Raw genomic sequence first — 21,319 nt, forward strand, 5'->3', positions numbered from 1 at the left:
AGGCATTAAGTAAAGTGTAGATGTTTAATACAGGTAACTCAGCTGTGCATTCAGTTAATATGGAAATAATTGTTATAATGTAGCACTTCATTATTTATAATGTATTAAATGGAGATTTTTATATGATGCCTTTGCAGAGCAGACAGTTCTCTTGCATATCAGATAACTAAAGCACACAAAAACTACAATACGTAGAGAAAGGCTGAAAGATCTTTTAAAAAGCAATATGTATGATTTGATAAATAAGAATAGATATTAACCCCCGAAATGCTAAGCAAATAGGATTACAAACCACACTGTTCAGCGGTTTAATCTCTGTTTTTATGGAAATTATTTAAAATCTCCTCTCTGATGCAGGAAACACTGTCTGAAATACCTCCATATTTTGCATGACTAAGCTATGTGTTTTCTAGTTATTTTCTTCATGCAGAGTGTGGGAAATGTTTATTCTAAAGCCCAGATGAAGCACCAATGTGAGAAATGTTGTAAAGCATCTCATGTTGACTGGAGCTAATTAACTGAGATACTCCAGTGTTATTCTCAGTTTTAAGCAGGAACACACAGCACAATACCTTTTATTTTGCTGTTCAATAGATTTTCACTTAAAACCAAATTAATTCAATATCCTTAAAATTTTAAACCTTTTTTCCTTAAAATGTTCTTAGTAGATACACTAGAAATATTTCCAATGGCATGTTGCTTTTTATTTTTAAAATAAAGTGTAATTTGATAAACTTGCTCTACTGTTGTGCCCTTCTATAAGTACAGTGTACATGCGAAGCATACTACTTTGTGATTGCATTTCCAAATCAGAGCTACATTTTTTAAGATACATATAGGAAGAAAACAAGCCTAGACATAGAAAAAAATGAAAGAAAATCAGTGATTTATTTCCCCTTCTTCTCTCATATACAAGATAGCCTTGAATGCTGTTATCCTGTACATCCTCCATTTGCCTCTATATATCTGTGAAGATACGTACATTCAGGGTGTTAGAAGCTGGAATACTAAAAAGCCATTTCAGTGCTGTAGAAGCAGGCGTTTTGTTACTGTGCAAATCATACTGGTTTAATAGTGAAGATGTGTGAAATACATAAGAATTCATGATTTGCCTTTAGTTGGTGCCACTGAAATTTTAATATCTAGAGAAAGTTCAGCACAGTGAATCTTATGTAATATTAAAACAAGCTTCTAGAGGATTTGATTAAAAACATCTAATATTTCCCATTGGCTACAAACACACACCCCCCAAAAAAAAAATTTCTGTAATTTTCATCTGACTAGCTATGAATTTAACCATCACCTCTTCATGCCACTTTCCAAATCCTTTATCCTTGTTTCAGAAGTACCATTTTATTTTTGCTACAAAGTTTCCTCATTTGTGCCCATACTGACTCAGAGGAGCAGAGTCAGAACACGACTTTCATCTAAAACCAGAGAGTCTAAAACAAGTCATCTGAAGGCTTTAAATCTGAAAACAGTTCAGCTCTGCATCACGTAGGAGCGTGTCCCCTGTCTGCAATGGCAGCTCCATCCCACTTGGAACCTGCATCTTTTGAGGCCATATCTCGTGATTAGTCTGTGCTCACTACTCTCACTGCCCCTCTGGGGGCAGATTCTCCTGATGCTCAGGAAGGCTGCAGGGACATGAGGGACAGACAGTTGGCTAAAACACGCTAAAACAAACTCCAGTGTGAAAACGCCAGAGTGAAGACTGTCAGCTGTTGGACTGTGGAAGAAATCAATCCCAGCTGAAATACTATGTATATTTTAGGACCTAGCTGCTCCCCCATCCTTTCTCTCCATCCCCTGTTATGCCCCTCAGGCAACCATGACATATTCTCGGACCCCTATGAAATCACACTTCTATAAAGTGGAATTGGAGCTGAGAGGCCTCTTCAGGCTCGGGGTCAGTGAGAGCATACTACATCTTTTGTTTCTGTTACGCTGCTCCTGCTGCTTCGAGGGATTTGAGAGCAAAGAGAGGAAGGAGAGACTTGTGACTGAGATGTTAGCTGCACAGTTTGGCAGGCTGCTTCCTTGTTCCCTGTCATGCTAAAGACTTCCAGAAGAGCCTTGAGCCTGTTTCTTCATCTCTCTCTAACTTGGTTTTCTCATTAGGTTAAAACTCTTTTTCTCAGTCTTTTTCTCTGGTTGAAGCTGAGGCTGTTTCTGGGGTTTAGGCACTGCAGTGAGATGATTAAACTCTGCTTTATGTATACATAATCATCACCTTTGCACCAGAAGGTAAGAAACATCACAGTCCCTATGTGTGACAGTGGTCATCCATGCAGTGGAGAAAGCAGAAATCCATGCCAGTTCTGATCACAGTCAGTTTTTCAGTCTTTTCCAGTCTGCAGAAGAATATGCAGTGAAATCACACCTGGTGGGAGGTTTTCACAAGGGTTAAGAAGAGAATAGGTACTGTTTGTAATAAATAAGTATTCAATCACTTATTTTCATTAAATCCCTTTCTGTAGTGTTAAATATTCAGAAGAATTCTCCCCTTCAGGACAAACGCTATATTCCAGTTTTTCCATATCCTCCTGCCTTCTCTATTTTCACTGGTTTTATGCTCTTCTTTTGTATTTCCATCTTCCTCTTTCTCTGCAGCCATTTGAGTTCCCATTATTACCACCTGCATTTTTTTTCATCCTATCTCCTTCCTCTCATCATCTACTAAGGTTTTGACAACAAAGTAGCTAAATTGACATTATTTCTGCAATGGGAGGAGAAGGTGTGCTCAGTTTCATGTTTTCTGAAGGCATAGATTAAGGCTTCCTTGTTATATTCATATTTGGTTGACTCTGAGGGTTGAAGGCACTTGAAAAATGTGGCTGTGATGCCTGAACAGCCTGAATATATCATCTGGGTCATTGAGATATATAGACCATATCTCTAACATCTTAGGTCTCCAAACCATGGGGTTTTTTAATTAACATGGGTCTAGTAATGCTCCACCTTGAAGGCAGGTTGTACCCTTTCCATGAGAAAGTACCATGCAGCTCTTTTCTAGAGGTCCCCTTATTGGAAGTATTGCTATATAGCAGAGAGATCCAAAAGCAGCCCTTCAAAGCTTATTTGAATGATATGGTTCTGGATGTGAAGCTAGAATTGAATAAGAAAAGGTAGCCTGATTCTTAGTGTAAAAGGCTAAAGTGAAAACCATGTTTCAGATTAATTAGGATTTCTCCTGTGCTGCATCTGAAGAACCCCTTTTACTGGTGTTGTTAAAGGCTCATTGCAGCAGCCTGTCAAAGTGGATTTTGCAGTCCAAATTAGTTCCTGGTATACCAGCATGAACTGCCAGCAGAGCTGACTCCTATGCTCTCTCCCTCCCTCTTTCCCTGCAGAAATGCTTAGATTAAAAACCACACATAAGATACATAGGGAGCAGAAAACTGGGGCGGCTGTGACAGTGAGCAAGAGAAGTATTAATTATAGCAATAGACACATGGTAAAAGCTCTCTGGAGGCCCTTCCCTCTTGGGTCATATACCCAAAGAGTCCAGACTAACCATAGTTTGGATAGAGGCTATGAAAGACAAGTTGCCTTGTGTTTCCGTCATGTGTCTGCTTTCTCCAGGTACACCAAGAACATCAAGGAACTTGTCTGAGGACTGAGTATGGAAGCCCTGTAGCAACTGATTACAGTAGGTGCTATGGATTTATGTTTATTTTAGTGTGGACTTTTCAGTGGCAATTCAGGTTTCAGTACCTTCATGTGCCTGTGTGATGGCAGATTTGGGTCGCGTTGTTGAGAAACCCCTGTTTGATTCCTGGTATTGGAAAGGCCCCAGGATTTCACATGCTGTGAAATACAGGTGGTTGGTAGTGATGGACCTGTCAATAGAACACACTGAGGTGAGAAAGCAATGCCTCTCCCTGGGAAGGAAGGTGCCTGGGAATTGATTCACTGGCTTGTTGACCCTAGACATGTGATGGATGACACAATAAGTATAGAAAAGCTGTGTCCCCATGTATATTGAGCATTAACATAGGGACAGAAGTATTTTTCTTCAACTGAAACATTTGTTCCTATTCACTGTTTCAGAGTTTTCTGAGGGTAAAAACCTTGGAGACTTCTCTCTATATGGAATTCAAGTTGGGTATAGCATAAATGCAGATCTCAGATTATCAGTGTTAACTTTGTAATTCCATGGTCAATATACTTGATCTCCCATAATGTCCTTTCTGAACAGGAGAGTATTGAGTCCTTGCAAGGACAAAGAGGCTTTGGTCTAGGATTCCTCAGAAACTGAGACAAGAAAGGGCCAATGTGTATCTCTTGTCTTGCTGCCTGCACGCAGCAGGCCACCATATGTCACCCAGTGATTTTTACATCAGGGTTCTGTTCACACTCCAGAAAGACATACAACTTTGAGTTGAAGTGGTGGAGGATCTATCATACCACTCTTAACGCCTTCACTATTAAAGATTTGCACCTTATTTCAGCTGGACTTTGCCTAGCCTACACTTTCAGCTGTAAGGTGTCAATATGCTTTTTTCCTACTAAATTAAAAAGACATCTAGTATAGGAAATCTTTTCTTAGTTACATGTAGCATGTGGCTGTGTCATCTCAACCTCTTTTCTACTGCCCTGGAAAAACACACTTCATTGATTTCATATACTGGAAAAGCCTCTCATATTCCTTAAATAAATATAACTAAAATGTCACTTCTACACTGGGGTAGAAATGGAGTGCATAAGAGAGAACAAAATGGAAGGTACTGGTTGTATTTGCAATGAATTTAAAAAAAAAAAAAAAAATACAATACATTCCTAAGAGCATTATGTAGGGAGAGAAAAGAGTTTGGATTGTGGCACAGATTTTTGTTTCTAGTTGCTATGTGAATTAAACAAGCAGATGTTGATTCTTCACACTACGAAAAGACTCAGAAAAACTTGTGGTTCTTTTTCTTCAGGGAATGTATTTACTATTCAGGATAACATTTGTAGTAGTCAAAATAGTGATCTATAGCTCATGCTCTAAACTGAGATAATAACAGCAATGAGGACATTAGAAATAAGAGCAGATCTTTGGATCTTACAGTATTGCTTACTGACTCAACAGGAAGAGTGGTTTCTCCAGGTCCCCCTACTCTCTGCAGCTTCTGAAAAAAGATTGCATTAGAAACCACATGGTGGAAGTGATTCCGAGGTACAAAGTACTGTAAGAAAGGGCAACCCTAACTTTAATACAGCACTACAAAGAAAGTTGCCCCATGGAGTCTGCCGGTTTAAGAGCTCAGGAAAGGAGGGACCTTGAACTGACAAATGTGAATCATGTCATGGATTAGTGGTGTAATTCGTTTCCACAAGATACCACTGGGAAAGTCCAAGAAGTAATGAAGTTCAGAAAGCTACCAGACATGATTCCGAAAGCTCTCTTCTGAGACAATTATTCTGTACTTACCCACTCTGAGCACCTTGTTTTAGAAGCAATAGGTAGTACTGTTGTCAGAGGAAAGGGTACGGAGTTATATGAGCTACTGGCCTGGTTTGACTTTGCCTTTTCTATATAACCTTTTATCAAAGTCTAATCATTGCTTTATGAATAATGTTCTATTATCTGTGAGACTTGAATAGTCACACCATCCCCATTTCTCTCCTGTACCTGCAGTAGTGCCAGGATTTTTATCTAAGCTGTAATATCCTCATACATCCCCATGGGTCTTACCCCTTTGTTAGAGCCTGGTTTTTATTGATGCAGCTCATTATTGGAAATGAGTGGCAGAAGTTTTCCTCACTTCAGCCAGTGAAGGAGTCTAGACAGAACTTCCAGAATACTCCATCTTCCTTTCATTATTCCTCTCAGCTTTGGGGCTAGCGTGCATTACAGTGCAAGTTCTTTTTTGCAAAGTAGACTCTGGATCATTCACTCATTTCTGGACTGTTTTGAACTAGGCTTGCCTGGGTGAGACAAGACACCCAAAAGGAATGTGACTGCAAAGACATTTTTGAAATCTGTTTCCCTCCTTAGAGGCACCTATCTTTCACACTATTTGCCAAGATTCAGGTTGTGACCAAGGCTCACTCTACTCAAAAACGTGAGAAAACAGACTCATTTCATCACTCTGGGCACAGCAGCTAACAACAACCAATAATGAAGGTTGCATATTGGAAAGTCAAGGATTACAAACAAAGTGTTTCCATTATTTTTATTGCTAGAGGATGTGATTGCTCTGCGGCTTATGTCTTGTGAAGCAGTCCTGAGATCTGGGTTTGTCTTAACTAAATTGTTAGATAAAAGAAACAGGAAAAAATACTGAAATACTTTTGTCACTGAGGTCTTCCTTTCTAGAGACACATCACTCACTGTTGCATAAAAAATCCCAGTGCATTGAATCTGTAAGCCAGCACTAGATGGATCAGGTTTTACTCTAGATCAGCAGATCTGTCCAAGTGGCAATAGCCCTAGCAAGAAAAAGCAGTAAAATTCATAATTTGGCTTCTTCACTGAAAGACAGCTGTAACACAGAGGACTTCAGAATCATATAAAATACAAAAAACCCCATGTTGTTCCATGTGCAGCTTTGTTGAGTGTTTTTGTGACTGGCCTTTGCTGGCTTTTGCAGCAGTCAAATCTGTTCTCACCTCTGAGCTTCCCCTAAAATACTCACTAGAGGAGTGACCTAATTGCTTCTTCAGAAGCCAAGAAAACTTTCCCATTAACTTCAGCATAAGCGAAACAAGGCCATTTCTGCATGTTTTGAAACCCTATCTTGAACTTTTCCACAGATCTGTTTTTTATAACACTGGGTCCACCCTTTCTCTAGCTGGAAAGACCTTCTCTGCAACCTAGGAAGCTGTTGGTTGCAGGTTGTGTTTCACTTTTCATATCAAAAGAGCCTGCTGCTATCCCTCTTAGCATAATTCAGACTTGTCACCCGTGACCCCTTTGCTCTCTCCTCGATTTCAGCATATAACTTTTCTGCATTACTGTGTTGGAAAACCTGTCCTTACTCAGTGACAGTGGACTGCCAAAATCATCCCAATAGACTGTGAACTGAGCTCACTTGCATGCAGTCTGATCAGCTGCCTCTTGTTTCTAATAAGGACTGAATAAGGAGTCTTTGGAGAACAGGATTACTGTTCTTATCTTCCACACTGTTTTTCCAGAGCTTTGCACGTTAGCATTGCTCTGTCTTATTTCTTCATGCTTGCTCTCCTTTCTTAGGGCAGCTCCTCTCATTATCCTAATCTTGCATGAGATAATGCTAGAAGAAAATGCTTGCTTCTCTCTGTTTTTTCCTTGCCTGTAAGCATTTTTCAGTACATGCATGGATTTACCAATATGTTGAGAAAAGTATCAGCTTTACCTGCTGGCTTGAGACTCTCTTTTAATGCTTCTCTAGTCCTTGATTCTGTCTCAAGCAAGAATAGTACTGTACTTTTCAGTTTCTTTTGTCAAAGTAGAACCTTTGCTGTATTAACTTGGCCTTCAGTTCAGCTGTTTCTGCCTTCTGTTTTCTGTGAATATCCCACATACACACAATCACAGGTGCTGCAAGCAGGGGAAAAAGGAGGGGCAGCAGAGATACCGGATGACTCTTGGACTGGTACCCCCAAAAATCTTGTCATTCCATCACTCATTCAGCCCTGTTCAAGCCTGATTTAAAACCGATTAAGTTGTGGACTGAGTTGCTTTCATCTGTAAAACAGCCTTTTAAGGCAAGAAGAATTGCCCATTCTTTCAGACTGCAGGAAGAGAACATGTTTGCCTGCATTACACCACTTTAATAAGAATCATTTTCTTAACATTAAAATCAGTTGATTTGGTGCATCCTACATTCTGCAGAGAGTATCCTTGAGGTTTACGATTTTGTTTTCTTAGAGAAACAATTATTTGGTGAACGTATCTCCACATCATAGGAAAGGTCTGGAGAGCACTTTATTTTGCAGAAATATAGACATATCATGGTAAATCTCAAGTTTTATAAGGGAAAATTATGTCTGTGATTATGAACTGAAAGGAAAAGACAAACTGTAAATCACAACAGGTCTAAGGAAGGAGTGAAATGTTTAAAGGAATGAAAAGGTTTAAAAATAATCCTGCAACACTGCTGCAAAGTTGTCATTCCTGTAAAAAAAAAAAAAAAAAAAAAAAAAAGTGTAGCTCGTATCCCTCTTACAGCCCCAAAACAAAGTTTTTAAAGTGATAATGCTAGACTACTCCAACACTGCCTGTAAAGAAGTTTTCAGGTCAAACAGAGCAAGCCTAGCAGCAAAGTTGTGGCGCAGGATACACACAGGAGCTCTTGAAGTTGCACTCCAGCACTCAGTTCTGCACTCAGCGTCAGGACAGAGACTGCTCAGAGGGTAACTAACCACTTCTAAAAACGTGACTTTTCATTTCAGCAGTCACCATCGGGCTGTAACGTTCTGAGCAGTATAGGCTGATGGGGCTAAAAGATGCAGACAGTGTTATTATTTTTTACTGATATTACTTACTAGAGTAGACTTCCGAGAGAAAAGAATGTCAAAAGAGCAGTGGCTTATTGGTATCACTGCCTATGGGTTATTGTGGGTTGTGAGAGGTAATAAAGAGCTGTTTGCTGTCACCAAGGAAATGCAGAATAACTTTAGGAGGAGTAATATCATTGCACCTGACCGGGTCAAGGTTATAGTGGTGGTTGTTGGGCATGTGCTGATGCTATTAAACCTCAATTAGCATGGAAGGGCTTGATCCTATTCTGGTGAGAGCCAGAGGAGGTCTCGCATCATAACTGTAGTGAGAACAGGATCGGGCCCAGACAGTTTGTCTTAACACACGATACCGATGGCAACTGTCTCCCGCGGGGAGAAAAAATTGTCCCCAAATTTTTAACGGAATGACCCCAAATTTTAAAACGTTTTGGAAAGTTTCATGTTTGATTCACAAGCTTGGTAAAGACTTTCTGAAAAGTCCTAATGACTGGGGAAAAGAAAAAGAAAAAGAAAAAGAAAAAGAAAAAGAAAAAGAAAAAGAAAAAGAAAAAGAAAAAGAAAAAGAAAAAGAAAAAGAAAAAGAAAAAGAAAAAGAAAAAGAAAAAGAAAAAGAAAAAGAAAAAGAAGAAAGGAAGCGTTTCAGTTTAAAGAAAATACTTCTGATGAGAGAGGATGGCACTTGAAAAGCGTAATTATGTAGAAAGGACCCATCTTAGGCTGGCCATACGAGACCTGAGCACAAATAGAAACTTGTCATCCGAGCGGGAAAAGAACCCCTCCGAGTACACACGTTTCCCTTTTCACCATTTCATATCCTAAATGTAAAAGTATGGGGCGGCCGCAGGCAGGTGGCGTGGTTAGGTGTTGCTCTGTCGCGGTGGGTGTTTGGAGGCTGCGTTACACGCGCGACGTGTCTCGGCCGCCCGGTGGTGCGAGTGCGGGCGCGGTGGCCGGCGGGGCTGGGCGGTGGGCAGCCGGGCGCTGGGCGGTGGCCGGCGGGGCTGGGCGGTGGGCAGCCGGGCGCTGGGCGGTGGGCAGCTGGGGGCTGGGCGGTGGGCAGCCGGAGCCTCCCCCGAGCCAACCCAGCCCGGGCTCCCGCAAACGCACGCAGCCGCCGCCGCCATCTCTCGCACAGCGACGACGGCCGGGCCCGATCCCGGGGCCGGTTCGCCCCCTCCCGCCCCGAGCTCTGCCCGCTCCTCAGCAGGGGAGGCCCGGCCCCGGGGCGCGCCGCTGTTCCCGCCGGCTCCAGGGAGGGGGGATGCCGCGGGCATCTTCTCCCCTCCGCGTCGCGAGGAATTTCAGCTTGTTTTTTCTTTCCTGCTGTTTCCTCTTCAGTCCCGCCCGCGGAACCCGACGAGTGCTTTGCACTCCAAACCGCCGAGCGATGGGGCGGCGAGGGTAGCATTCAGGGTTTGAAAAAAATTCACTAATGCCTCGAGAATATCACTTTAAAACTGCTCCGAAATATTCCCTAGCTTTTTAATTGAAGTAAACAAAGTGCAACAAATCCTAACTCAAATATGATTGCACTGAGATTAGGCTCTAATTGCTTAAGGTTCAGGTGGAATCTGCGGGCTAAAGCCTATAAGAACAATCTGAATTTCACAATCATTCTGTCAAAAGCAAAGAGATGAGAGCCCACACGCTTCCTAACAAGTCATTTTTAACAGTTACAAGCTTCTTACAAAGACCACACAGGGAGTCTAAGAGATGCAAATCTAATCCCTGGTCATTCTGCAGGCCTTCAACAAAGATGTACTAAAGCCTAATAGAAAAGAAATCAGTTCTCTGTCACCAGCTCCTAGTAAAATCTATTAGAGAAAGTACGGATCTTGTATTTACAGCAGTTGCATTTAAAGGTTAAGGACAAGTACATATAAAAGGTATAATTTTTGTTCGTATGTGAAATATTTAATAAAATCCATCATCTGCTCTTTTTTATTCCTAAAGATGCTTTGGTATTTAGTCTGTATTCTTTGAGCGAAAGAATTATCCATCCCTTTGTTCTTTGAAATATTAGCAACAGAATTTTTTTTTTAATGTTAGTCACTTGGACGGGTGGCGTTTCGCTTTATTTTTTTTTTTTTAGGATCCCTCATTTAAAAACGCGTGCAGGACCTCAGAACAGCGGTCGATATCTTGTCAAAATACCTAGAAATGTCTCCGTCCCTTCGGTAGTTCGACCAGTGTCCAGGAGTGAATATTTAAATCAAACGAATATCTAAGTAAAGAGGAATAAAAAGTCCGACTACGCATTGGCAAACGATACACAAAAATAGCCAGCCTTTTCCAGGAATCTCTCGTCTCCTAAATTTTGTTTTTAATGAGATTATTTCTTTTTTTCTTTTTCCCTAACTATCTGTATACTGAATTACCTCTATCTCCCGGCAGATCTCGCCCAGATTTAGTGAGGCTCTCTATCGTACATTTGAATAATTCAAATTAACACGAAAATCATCACTTTTCCATGCGAACACACTCATACGAGAACATGCATCTACGCACACCTTCACGCATATGCATACATCACGCTTTTGCAGAAGATCTCTATTAACACGGGGGATACACACACATTTGTAACACCACTAATTTTGGGGTGACTTTTGTCCGTAAACTGGACGCCTGGTCTGTAGCCCGGGCGCTGGGCGCGCAGCCTGTCGCCCAGTAACGTAAGTACAGGCGGTCGCCGGCCCGCGGCCCCCACTTGCGACGTGCCGGTGGGGTTAAGTGGGAATCTTGCCTGCCTAACCGCCGAGGGATCAGACCTTCCATTTCGCCCTGGAAAATCATTCATCATAAAATAAACGGGTCACTTGTTGAGTTTTCTTGGAGTGCAATATGCATCGGGGGAGCCGAAGTGAGGCGGGACGAGGCGGGGAGGGGGATCGTTCTTAAATGACAAGGGGAATGCGAGTCTGTCTGGGGGAGCAGATGATGCTTCTGCGGGTGACATGGCTGTTTCTGGTTCGGGGCTGTGTTACCGACGTGGTAAAGATTTGACCCCCGACAACAGGTGATGTACCTCCATATCTTGGCAACTCACACCAAAAACAATTAAAATAGGCTGGTCTTTAGTAAAAAGGAAATCGGATCGGAATCGCTCCCCTGTTCTGCTAGGAGCCCTGGGTTGTTTCTCCTAAGCGATGAGAAATTCGGCACGATCTAGCGGGGTGAACAGCCCACGGACCGGCGTGGCTTGAGGAGAGGACAAAAACACGTGGGGCCAAAACCCTGCTCCCCGTGACTAGCACATGGACTTCCGTGGGACAGCTCGTGTGAATAAAACCATCGGTGTCTGGGCTGGGAAATAACTTTTCCTAAGGGGAACAGGTCCCCTCCCTCCCTCCCTCCCTCCCTCCCTCCCTCCCTCCCTCCCTCCCTCCCTTCCTTCCTTCCTTCCTTCCTTCCTTCCTTCCTTCCTTCCTTCCTTCCTTCCTTCCTTCCTTCCTTCCTTCCTTCCTTCCTTCCTTCCTTCCTTCCTTTTTCGCCCCCCGTGGCCTCCTCCCCACCCCGTGACCTTCGTGGGAGAATCGGCTCCAGGCACTGGGCTGGAGCCGAGGCCGGGGGAAAGCTTCTCTCCCTCGGAAACACCGGTCACCGCGAAACCCTCCTTCGGCAAGGCGAGCGCTGCCTCCCGCCGAGCAGTACGGGCTGCTCCGGGACACCGGCGGGTGGGGAGCCCAGATCCCGCGGGCACCCCTCCCGCCGGCTCGGAGGGCCCCTTCCCGCCTCCTGGCTAGAAAGCGTCCGGCCGCTCCCTGCCCCCGCCGCCCCAATTTGCTTGATGAGTGTGAAGCCAGCCCGGAGGAGCGCCCTGTCTTCAGGGCTGGGCATGGGAAGGCGCCCACGAGCGATCAGTGCCCACTTTTTTGGGGGTGGGGGCAGAACAGGTTTGTCACCTCGGGCCAGGAAACGCTTCAGAGCGCCGAGCACAGTCTGTCGGGGCCTCCTGCACCCGGCCCCTTGCCGGGCCGTCTGGCCCGAGCCCTAATTAGGGCTCAGACCTAATTAGCTGGCGCGGGGTGGGGGGGGAATGCGGGGTCCTTCCTTGGCGGCCTGGGGGCAGCAAGGTAGAAATCCCGCTGGAGAGAAGTTTCCCTGCTCTTCCTTTCTTGGCGAGGAAAGGACGACTTGCAAAGGGGGGGCTCTGGGGCCCGCGGGGAGCAGGGGCTGGGGAAGCAGGGACTGGGGGAGCAGCGGGGACTCGGGGCTCTGCCCGGGGCTGCCCCGCTTGCGGACCTCAGCGAACGGGGGACCCGGGTCGGGCCCCTGGGCTGCCCACCGGGAGACCCCCCCCAAACGGTGCGGGGCAAGACGGGGCTCTGGACAAACCCACCTGTCATCCTCGCCGGTCTGCGTGCGGTTGGCAAGTCAGTAATAACAGTTTGTATCTCTTACAGGGCTAATTCAGCTTTCTGCGGCATTGCCTTATTTATTCAAATATTTATTTATTTACACACACACACCTCCTTCCCGAGAGTTGATTTGGCCCTTTGAAGTGGAAGAGAATAAAACAGTGCGGCGGAGGGTGGGAGCCGGGAAAAGCAGGGCTGCTGTGACTGGGACGGGCCCCGGTATTTAGCTGCGAGGAGCAAGTGTCTGCTTAGGGAATCCAAGCAGAAAACAGGGCGGAGGGCTGGGACCGGGGCTGGGGCGCTGCCTGCAGCCCCGGCGCGCTGTCAGCGGCGCGCACAGTCACATAAACAAGCAAATGAGGGCAATCGGAAATGCCAATTAATGTGCGGTGTGGGGAGAGCCTTTATTCCGCTATTGGTTACCCGCAGGCGAGCCTCAACTTCCCTGCCCGTTCCTCTCCTGCAGGGTGATTACGATGGAGGACGCGTAGGCCTCCCGTCTTTCTCCTGGCTTCGGGCACTTGAGGAATAAGAGAAACGCTCTGGAGCAAGCAGAGGCGGGGAGGTGCGGTGCCTGCTCGGAGCAGGGATTGCTGCGGGGGGCGAGGCGAGAGGGGGGTCTGCCCTCCCTGAGGCCAAACCAACCCCCGGGCTCTGCGGTCTGGCTTTTGTGCGTCCTGTCCCCACTCCCTCGGCAGGAGGGGACGCGGCTCTCGGGGGACGGGGCGGCGGGGAGTCCCGGTTTGCTGCGGTGCCTCGGGCGGGGAGGGCGGGCTGCCCCGGGCGCCGGACGCCGGGGCTTCTCCGGGCAGGGCTGGCTTCGCTGCCGGGCTCGGGGCTCGGCGGGAGCCAGCGCCTCTTCATACCTCCGTGCAACTCTCCTTCCTCCGGCCTTACTTTAAAAAACAAGTTACCGTTTTCTAGGGAATCTTTTAACCGGTGTATTCTTGATTAAATGACTGTTAACCCTAAGAGACTGATAGGACAATCAACATACTTTTCCAATCACCATTCTTTCCTTGGGTTTTTTTGTTTTGTTTTTTGGTTTTTGTTTTTTTTTTTCCCCAACGGGGAGTCTCGCTGTAGGTCAAAACCTTGCTTTCTAAAGCAATTAAGTCATATTTTCACAGAGAATATTAGATTAAAAATACGTCGTGATTAAAGCATCGTGTAAAAGGTCTGCAGCGGGAAGAAAATATTTGGTGCTCATCTGTAGATACTCTCACCTACCACCTACTCTGAATGCGTCCTGTATCTTCCACCATGTCCGGCCCTCATGATTGCAAATAGGCCTGTTTTCAAATGGAAATAGGACTTCCAAACTGATTATGTGTATTGAATCGGAATCACTCGCTAGATCCTCTTGTTTAAAATGTATTGAAAAAAGCATGATGGTTGCACAGCTCTGAAACTGGCTCCTTCTCATCTCAGGGAGGTCGATCTATTTTGCAACTTTTTGCCATTTGTGAATGTTTCAGCTAGATAATTACGCTGCCATTGTGGAAGGGCGATGCACTCACACACAAACACCCCCTCCCCCGCTACACACACACACACACGCACCCCCCCGCCACCCCCAGCGCATACACCTTCAGGCGCCACCGCGGAGCCTACGCCGTGCACAGCCCACGTCGCTCCCGCACTTCCACGACAAGAACACGCCCGGCCCCCCCGCGCCAGCGCAGCCCCAGCGCCTCGCCCCTGCCCCTGCCCCATCGCACGGCGTGTCCCAGCACCCCGCCACGCCACGCACAGCCTCCCCGCGACACCAGACACGAAATGCACGATCCACCAGCACCCTCCCGAGCCCCACGGGACAACACGGCTCCCGGGTCTGGGTTCTGCTTCGTGAGCCACTATTTAAAGCCAAGTAGTCTCTGTGTGTGTGCGTCTGTCCACGGAAAAGCCAGAGCCAGGGAGCAACGGCTATTGCTCACACACTGAAGAATGAGGACAACCTCCATGCAAAGGTTCCGTCTATTGATATGTAATGAGAGCTTTAAACCCTGTCATATCTTCCAAAGAATAATCCATTCAAATTCAGAAGGGTAATTAAAAAGCGAGGAGAGAAAAGGGGGATCTGCACGGGGCAGAAAGAGGGCAGCCCCCCGAGCCCGGGAGAGAGAGAAACCGGCGGCAGGAACCGGGGTTCCCCCGCCGCGCCACCCGGGGCGGGGGGCGGGGGGGGACAGCCCCGGCCCCGCACTCCCGTCCCGGGCCGCCCCGCTCCCACCCCCCGCCGCCCCGCCGCTGCTCGGGCCGAGCACGCCCAAACTTTCTCGGGTGCTTCCTCGGGGGTTGCTTTCCCCCCACCTGAACCAACCAAAGGAAACCCGAGCTGGGGGGAGGGGGAGGGGGGTGCTTCCCAGCCCCGCGTGCCTGGCGGAGCGCGGCCGGGGCTGGGGCCGGGGCCGCCGGGAGCGGCGAGGAGAGCGGCGGCCCGGGACCATCCGGCAGAGTCCCGCGAAAGTGGCTGCACGGGAAAGCTCTGATAGCGCAGAAGATACCAGTGCTGGGACCTGTCCGCCGTCTTTCCCCGCACTTGCACAGTACCTTTGCGAAGACGCAAATTCATCCGGCCGCATCCCGTCCTCGATCTTTTTTGGGTTACCGCGGAGGTGCCGCGCACTTCCCGGCCACTACCCCGCTGGGCAAGTGTGGTGTGTGTTGCGGTGAGGGGGTAGCACCGGGTCCCCGAGCCCCATGCCACTCGCCCTAGCCATGGCAAGGCGCCATAAGCGGTCAGCACCTTGTCGGGGCGTTTGGGAGCCGCGTTTGGACGAAAGTCAGAGAGGGGTTCCTGGCCCGGCGTTCGCAGCCCTCCCGCCTGGGCATCCCCCGTGTGCCAGGGAGGAGAGAGGCGGTGGGCGCGCACAGCTGGATCTGCCCGGCGGCACCTGCAGCCTGGCAGCCTGGCAGCGCAGGCAGAGCCTGCCTGAGCTGGCGTTTAAAAAATAAAGAGCGAGGCAGGCGCTGCCCTCGGCCGCCCGTAGCCCGCGGGCGGGGAACTTTGCGGGGCTGCTCCCGCGGGCAGCGGCGGCACCCGGCTCTGCGGAAGAGCCCGTGGCCGGAGAGCCCGCCGGCGAAGGGCAGGATCAGGCCCGTTCCCCTCGACGGACAACTGCGACCTGAGCACCGGCGGCAACTTTGGCCGTGTCGGGGTTTTTTCAGTAGGCGACGGGGGCGGAGAGGCAGCGCAGCGGGCGCCCCGCGGGGCTCTGCGGCGCTGCCCTCAGGGAGCCCGGCGGGGCTGCGCTGCGGAACCGGCCCTCACCGCCGTCCCGGCCCCCGCTGCGGTCCCGGGACCCGCGGTCCCGGCCCCCGCCGCCGTCCCCGGCCCCGCCGGGGCAGCCTCGGGTGGGCAAAGGCGGAAAGTCGCGGGAGGATTTCCTCGATGTAAAATAAAGAGCGGAGCGGAGGCACAGGCCGGCGGGCAATGCTGCTTTCAAAGTAAGAGTTTTCCCATTCCTGCCCGCCTCTGCTCCCCAGACCCCACAGTTAACGCCGGGCACATCAACTCCTGCGTACACCAGCAGATGCACGCATCTATAGGTATAATTCGTATATAGGCGCACACATGTAGACTAAACGCTCCGCGTCGGTCATCCACTTGTTGGTTTGTTTTTTTTCCTCTGCGGTGAGCTAATGCAGAGAGAGGTGCAGGGGACGGGGAGCTCCGCGCACCCCATTTCGCAGCCAGCAACAGTGTGTTTCTGAAGTAAGGCGCAGGTTAAGAGCAAAAGCCGAGACCAAGAAGGTGCTCAAGAAAAAGATAGTATTTTTAAAAGCTTCTCTGAGAAACAGCAGCACCGAAAACAAAAAGTTTAAGGAACAAAAGCACCGAGAGAAACTCCGAAAGAACCGTGTCCTAGAGTTACATTATTAGGTCAGTAACACACTGAAATGAACTCAGCCACTTCAGCAACACCTTTGATATGAAGCAAAAAAGTCTGTTCCCTCCAAGATCCCAGGTGTGTGTAAGTTTGTCGCCTTCTAGCACGTTATTATTTGCCCAAATTTACCCGATCGAGAAGGAGGACTCCGGTGAAATCTACCAGAACAGATGGAAGTGAAGATCTCGTACCTTGCTTAGTTTTCTAAGCACTGCAACTACCCTTTTATTTAAAAAAAAAAAAAAAAAAAAAAAAAAAAAAGCAAAACAAAAGAAAAACACAAAGCCCCGACAAAAATAACCCCAACCTCACGTGTACATGCGCTTTATTCTTTTCCTGTACACTTTAAGGCGCCCCTGTATCGATGAAGCGCTACTCAGAATGATATGGGGAGTTCTCATCGAATGAATGCAATAACTCGTATACGTTCACTAAAATCAGCTACGTAAATTCACTTGCTAAAGAGGCACAACCTACAAACTAATTTAAAATTACTCGGAAAGTCCCGCTGTGTTTAACGAATAGAAATATATCTCAGAAAACAGTAGGCACCTTATTCATAATTAGTTGTTAGCGTGAGATATGGAGGTAGCCAGTAAAACCAGACTTAAGTATCGTTAGGCACTTGGTAAATATTTTTAGAATATACATTTTTAACTTTTTTCTACATGGCAGGTCAAGACAGTGAATTCATACTCTTTCGTAGGTAATGTATTCGTCCGTTTGTAAATGTTTTTGCTTCTTAATGTCTGTGTCATTGTAAAAAAAAAAAAAAATACCGATTTCCCTCTTCCCCCTCCCCCTAATAAAAACATCGAAGATTACATCGAAGATTAAATGTCATAGTTAACGTTTTCATCCCTAGGTTCCCCAAGAAATTTTCTGCATAGTAGGTTGTTTTAAGCATCAAAACGAATGTCAGTTTCTTTTTCTATCAATACGTCTTATTTGCTGTCTTATTTATATAGCTGACCAGAAGCCTTCGAGAGAAAGACATAGCATATAGAAAACTTTGACCTTACCTGCTCCCTAATGTGCTTGCCGCCAGAAAAAAAAAAAAAAAAGAAAAAAAAAAAAAAGAAAAAAAAGTCATTTCGTATTATTCACCACTTTACCACAGACGGTAATCTCTCTACCTCATAGGAAGAGCCGTACTGGGTCAGATCTCCGTACACATTTGATACATATAAACAGTATTACGATTTACTTAGGGTTTGGAGGGTTGGGTTTTTTTCCCCCTGAAGGGGATCATGAGAGGAACAGAGGGTCAGACAGAAAAAAAAAATATTTCTCAGCTTTGCTCCCGACATGGCCATGAAAGGACTGAAATTCTTCAGAAGTCACTCGGTCTTTACCTCTAGGTCCCCTTTGTAAAAGCAGCCGTCACGACAAGTTGGACCGGGGCTGCCTTCCCAGCGAGGCCCCTCTACCTGCGCTCCGCCACAAAACTCCTAAAATACTTTTTTTCCGCCCCCCTCTCTGTGCCAACTTTTCTTGGTGTCATCTCAGAGCTGTCTCAGATTACATTGTTTGGGATCTGCACTTTGAACACTGTTTTAGGGCCCTGCACTGCCTTTTGAACCGAGATGCAGGCAATATACTTTTAGATCAGCTCCCCATCATTTTTTTTCCGCGCGTAGGTATGGTAACAACTCCGCGCTGCCCCGTTAGCCCGCGCCCGGGGGAGCAGCAGCGCCCGGTGCAGGCCCCGGCGCCACAGGCTCCCCCGAGCCTTTCCTGCCGAGCATCCCTGTTGCTAACAGGCTGCTGGGGGAAAAAAAAAAAAAAAAAAAAAAGAAAAAAAGAAAAAAAAAACAACCAAACAAAACAAAACAAACCCACAACAATAAAACACCCACCCCACAACCTGTTTTGATATGAAACAGCAAATATGAAGAAGCCTTCTGCTATTGTTGCTGCTGTTGCGGTGGTGATAGTGGTGGTGGTGGTGATGTTTTTTTGTTGAGTTTCGTGTTGGTTTTTTTTTTTTTTTTTTTTTCCCCAGCCTGCTGTGCCACTACATGCACACTTCATGGCACTCAAGCATGAACTCCTATTTACAGCAGGAAAAATGCCCTCCACGATTCTCCTACATTTCAGGCAGTGCCAGGGAGTGGGGGAGTGGAAGGGAATAGCCATTCTTCACGAGATCCCTTTTTCTCTCAAAATACGGGGTGCCCACGGTCTCAAGTCGATGAAGCAGTTACATTGGGAAACGTGCATTTCTTCCATCATTTCAGATTTGAATGATGCTGACCCCCCGCCCCCCCCCCCACCCCCACCCCCCCCCGCCCCGCGCCTTCCCCATCCCGTTATCCAAGTTCTGCATTGATTACCGGGAGACTGAAAATCAGCGTATTGGAAGTAGCAGGAGTTTAGACGGAGGCACATATTTTAATTTAGAAAAGCCATACAGGGACTAAGTTCTCGTGAGTGTTCTCGAGGGAGACTGAAGATTAAAATGTATTTACCACCCCCCTCCCCGAAATATCTTCATCCCAATCAAGGCATAACTGGTTTATACAAAGAATTTTATGATAAAAGGCAATAACACAATGTCATAAAAAAACCTCTATAAAATTGTTAAAGAGCAGTTTGTTTGCATTTCCCCTGATTGATATGTAAATACAGTTTGAACTGTGTTTGCTCGGTCTCTAGTGCTTAATAAAGAGATGAATTCACCTTTCTGTGGAACAAGTAAACAGACTTTAAACTAAGCCGACATCAGACAAAGTGGAAACGAGTTTATTTAATCGAAACTAAATCTAGTTTAAGAAAGATAAGTCAGTGTACATAATAATCCATTACAGTAATTACACCCACCACCAAATATGTGTTTATGAGGTTGTCGAGACACAATAAAATTCATTTATTTCCCCCGAAGTCTTTAAGGAAAAGTCACTGGCTGGATCTCTATGGAACATGGCTGGATCTCTATGGAACATGCTAACTCCAATATTTGGGGGAGGGGGTGAATAATATTTCTCGGCTGTATTAATGCCTTTCAGTGCTCCTCACTTTTAAACGTTCCTGTGTTTGAAAGGACGCGAACACTAATTACATCTGAAGGGGAAATGTCGACTTAACCACAGCACTTTTCCCTCGGTCTTGTATACTAACTCCGGGAGAAACTAACCCTAATTTTAAAAATCCGTAGAGTTAATCTTGCTCTCGCTCCCTCTGTGGGAGCTGGCAGCGCTGTGTCCCGGACCAGGAATTCCCAACACTTTCTTCTTTTAGTAGAAATAACAGCGCTAAGCTCCAGGACCAAACCTCCTGCCCCCCCGTCCCCCCCGTTCCCGTCCCCGTCCCCCGTCATGCTTAACATGATGTTATAGATCTTAAACGAATAATCTGCGGAAATAAATAAATTTAAAAAATGAATATTCTTTGGGTTAGTTGAGAATGTCGCTGTATAAAGCAGGACAGAATATAAAGAATGAAAGGTCTCGAAATTCCTGCTGACACACGTGATGTTCTCTAGTCAGAAATAAAGCGGAGGGGGGGAGGTAGAAAAGAATCCGATAATCTTTTTTTTTTTTTTTTTTTTTTTCCTTCTGTCTATTTCCCTTTTTCTCCATCCAGACTAGCACTTGGTGTCCGAGTAACACCGGCTATCTTGGATAAATAAAAGACTAGAGCTTTCGAAAGCTGCTACTTAAACTGGATGTTGGGTTGCTTCCATCCCGGGCAAGCTGCTTTCTTTCTCTTAAAAAAATATGAGCATTTCATAATACCTCTGTAATTCAGAGGTCTTTCAATGACTGCGATTCTCTTCCGTGGCTTAACTAAGAGGGTCTACAGAAAAAACTGAAACCGAGCAGCAGATGCGAAGAAGGAAAACACGCTACGAGGTCTTTTAGGATGGGGGGCTTCTTGTTTTGTTACACTCACAAAAGGGATATTTGGGACCCGAAAGATAGCGAATTACATGTATTTCGGGCTTGTCCAATACAAGCTGCTTAACTTGATATGCTTTATATATTTACAGCAAAGTTAATATCTAACTGCTTGCATTACCCATAATATTTACCTTCCTACCAACCGCCCCTCGGTGTCTCAGCCAGGCGCGCACCCCGCGCACCCACGCACACACACACACACGTGCGCGCACACGCACTTTCTCCTCATCTCCTGCTTTACAAGATTCCCAAATCGCTATACACAAAAAAAAAAAAAGAAAAAAAAACAACAACCAAAACCCAAACCCAATCTGCGGTGAAGTGTGATGCAGCCTGCAGCTGACCTCTAGCCTGGGCAGTGAGGTGGACGTGTGCAGGAGAAACTGCGTGGCCGTGTGTGTGTGTGTGTGCGTGTGTGTGCTTGCGGGGGGGGGGCGTACGTGTAGAAAATTAAATACGGTCTAATAAAGAAAGTTAATTCAAACTACATGTCGTACACAATAAACTATCTTTTTATTTTGATTATAAATAAGGTGACTGTACTTCCCTTAAAATACAAGTACATAGGAAAACCTGGTAGAAATTTTTTTTTTTAAACAAGGTATTAAAACTGGACGCTGTTTAAATCGGCCGCATGTTCTATACTGTCAGCAGGTTCTTCGTTAATTTAATTCTAGTGGCGTTAGACTTTTACCTTCTTTCTCCTCCGTGCCTTTGGCATTTGAACTTCTACTCC

Source organism: Strix uralensis, chromosome 4 (assembly GCF_047716275.1).
Source record: "Strix uralensis isolate ZFMK-TIS-50842 chromosome 4, bStrUra1, whole genome shotgun sequence".
Taxonomy (NCBI): Eukaryota; Metazoa; Chordata; class Aves; order Strigiformes; family Strigidae; genus Strix; species Strix uralensis.